The 3,117-nt window shown below is 43.0% G+C and overlaps 1 pseudogene; it reads right to left on the reverse strand.

The window, feature by feature from the left end:
• Positions 1-1,842: 1,842 nt before the first annotated feature.
• On the reverse strand, positions 1,843-1,957 carry LOC136650460 (5S ribosomal RNA; annotated as a pseudogene).
• Between the last annotated feature and the right edge of the window lie 1,160 nt (positions 1,958-3,117).

A 3,117-nucleotide genomic window follows, 5' to 3' on the forward strand; every position in this document is an offset into this window, starting at 1 on the left:
ATGTGGTGAAAGCATAGTAAGGTGGAGAATAGGGACTTTAGTACTTTGTCCCACTATGGTTTTGATTCCGATCTCCTCCCCCGTGCTGTTTTTAGATGAAAAATACTTCCATTGGCATCCCCTGTCCACATTTCTTGCCTCACCTTGCTATTTGTTTTTGTTGTTGTAAAACAAACACAAAACCTCAAACTCCCTCCTCCCATTCATCTACAGCAGTGTTTCTCAAACTGTGGGCCGGGACACACTAGGTGGGTCGTGAACCAATTTCAGGTGTGTCCCCATTCATTTCAATATTTTATTTGTAATATATTAGACTTGATGCTACCATGGTATGTGACTGCATTTGGGGAAATGTTACAGACCTGTACTTTTACGAGCTACTATGTATATTCTTTTAACAATGGTACTCAATGGGACTTACTCCTGGGTAAGTGTGGGTAGGATTGCAGCCTAGGATTGTTAAAAATTGTCCTGCTTGACGATGTCACTTCCGGTCACGACATCACTTCCGGTGGGTCCTGACAGATTCCCATTCTAAAAAGTGGGTCCCAGTGCTGAATGTGTGAGAACCACTGATCTACAGTATGCAATGAAGCACGCATCTCGCTTTGCCCTAAAGCCATATGAGGTACACTGGATGGGGACCAAGTTCAGAATCAAAATTCTGTCTCAGTGCACTCTGTGGCATAACAATCCAATAGTTCTTCAGCCCTCTTGCACACATCCTGATGGCTCATGTAGATTCACAGACATATCATTCTATTTTCCTATGTCCACCAACTTCCACGTTTCAACTCAAGTGCTGCCGTCCTGAAATGGGACAACTTCTCCAGGCAACTGAAGGTAGAAGATTGTGGACTGTGCTGTGGCTCAGCAGCCAGGTGTTTACTCAATTCTCCTGAACGGAAAAACAGCCAATTCCAAGCTAAACAGGCAGGCATGTTCTTGAACTAACGGGTTAAGGTCTAGAAACTGGAACAAGTATTCCGTTCAATGCAATTGGTGGTCCAATGTTTGGCTTTACAGTATAATTGCATCCTCTAATTAAAATATTTGATACTGCATCTGATGGTGGTGGTTTCTAATAGAAAAAAGTCACAAACGGCTAAAGTTATTTACATAATAAAGCATGAGCATTATTTTCTCTTAACTCAGATAAATCTCCTTTATTAAGAAAGAACAATTATAGTCCACTGACACTAACTCCAGACCTCATTTGTAGATATATTTGTGTGATTCAATTACTTTTTTCCCCACCATTCATTTTAATAATTAACAGTTTCACAGGCATCAGAATTCAATCTGTTACAGTTACAGGCATATTAGAACAATTTCCTAAATGCCCATTTCAACACATCTTAAGCACCACAAGCCAAAAAGGAAAGGGTGGGTCAAGTCTCAGTTATTTTTGCTTTTGGGTACCATTAGATTGCATCTCTGAAGTCCATTTTGTTTGACTGTTCATTGCTACTAAAACTAAACAGAAAGAGAGCAAGGGTGATACACATGGGACTATGTACATTTTTCACAAGATCCTCTGAAGTGATTCCTAATTATATGGCCTCTGAGCTTTTCAGATATGCAGTATTAAAAAAATAAATCAGTTCAAAGCTTTCAACCACTTTTTGGAAAGTCATATCAGACCTGTAGACAAAAAACTACAAAGTGAACTATTCTGCATTTTTAATATTTTAGCTAGGGTTTTAGGGTGCAATTCAACAGGCACTGCTTCTAGGGGCCAGTGTTGTGTAATGGTTACTCTCAACTCCCAACCAAGCCATGAAGCTCAAGGGGTGACCTTGGGTTGGTTGGCAACCTTCAGTCTGGAAAGACTATGGTATAAGCCTACAGCACCAGGTATTCCCAGCTGGTCTCCCATCCAAGTACTAACCAGGCCTGACCCTGCTTAGCTTCCGAGATCAGATGAGATCAGGCACATGCAAGGTAATCAGTAAACAGCTGCTTTTCAGACTAGGGAGTTGTGACACCCCAGCCTATGGGCCCTGACCTCTGCCCCCTTGAGGGGCGGGGACAGCCAGGAGGCAGCGGCACAATCCCCAGGATCCCCCAGGATCATGCCATTCAGGGGGCTGAAGGAGCTTGGGTGCACTTACCACAGCCTCCTGCAGCCTCCCGGGGGTGCGGAGAACCCTGCGCGACCTTCTGTGGGGGCCTATGGCAACCCAGTCTTAAGGCTGACTATAGTGTTTGCATCAAGCAGCAGGCTAGGAGATGCAGCGAACACCACCCATACCCCATGCCCAATCCTTACTTACCCTAGCCTACCCAACAGCATCCTCATCACCTTATTTCTTGTTCTCCAGCTGGTGTTTCTGGGCCAGTGATACAGGATTCTGTGGAAAGATCAAACAGTATGAGAAAGTAAAGATGCAACCCTTATAAGGTGCATCTGTGAATATTTGAAGGCATTGTACAGTAAATAAGCATTAGGGGCAAACACAGATTGCTAAGTAGTCAAAATATAGTAATGCTAATAGATTTTAGTTTTTTCTGTTATGATTTGTATCAGCAAATTTTTAATCAGGCACTGCTGATTGAATTTATGTTTTGACACATACATTCAGACTTGTATATTTTGCTGCTGGAGCAAATATACAGTACGTATTTGGAAAAGCCGATGAAGGGAGACTGGGGGTGTAAATGTTACTGTCAGCATGGGGAACTGGATCCCTGGTTATCTGGTTATCCTGGTTATCTTGATGAGTGCAACTTCCCATGTGGGCCAGAGCCACTGCATCAGTGCTCCCACTGGTGAACTCCAAGGACCTGGATGGTGGATAAGAAAATTCACAAAACAATTGTCCCAACTCATACAGTAAGAGTTTTGTTTTTTAAAATAACGCACATGGGGTTGCATGGGAAATGTGCCACAAGGATGCCAATCTCCATACTGATTGTAGTACTCTAGATCAGCTCATAGGATCGGTCCTGGAGAGAGAATTTCAGGGTACCTATAGTACCAATGCTGAAGAGGCTCTGCTTCAAGAACTGGATGATCTTAAATTCCACACACAAGGATCCCAGTCCAAATTTGAAGAATTGAATTCTGTAGCAGTGATTTACTGAGCCTTCCTGAGGCATCTCCTTGCAAGTCTT

The sequence above is a fragment of the Tiliqua scincoides genome, chromosome 4 (genome assembly GCF_035046505.1).
Source record: "Tiliqua scincoides isolate rTilSci1 chromosome 4, rTilSci1.hap2, whole genome shotgun sequence".
Lineage (NCBI taxonomy): Eukaryota > Metazoa > Chordata > Lepidosauria > Squamata > Scincidae > Tiliqua > Tiliqua scincoides.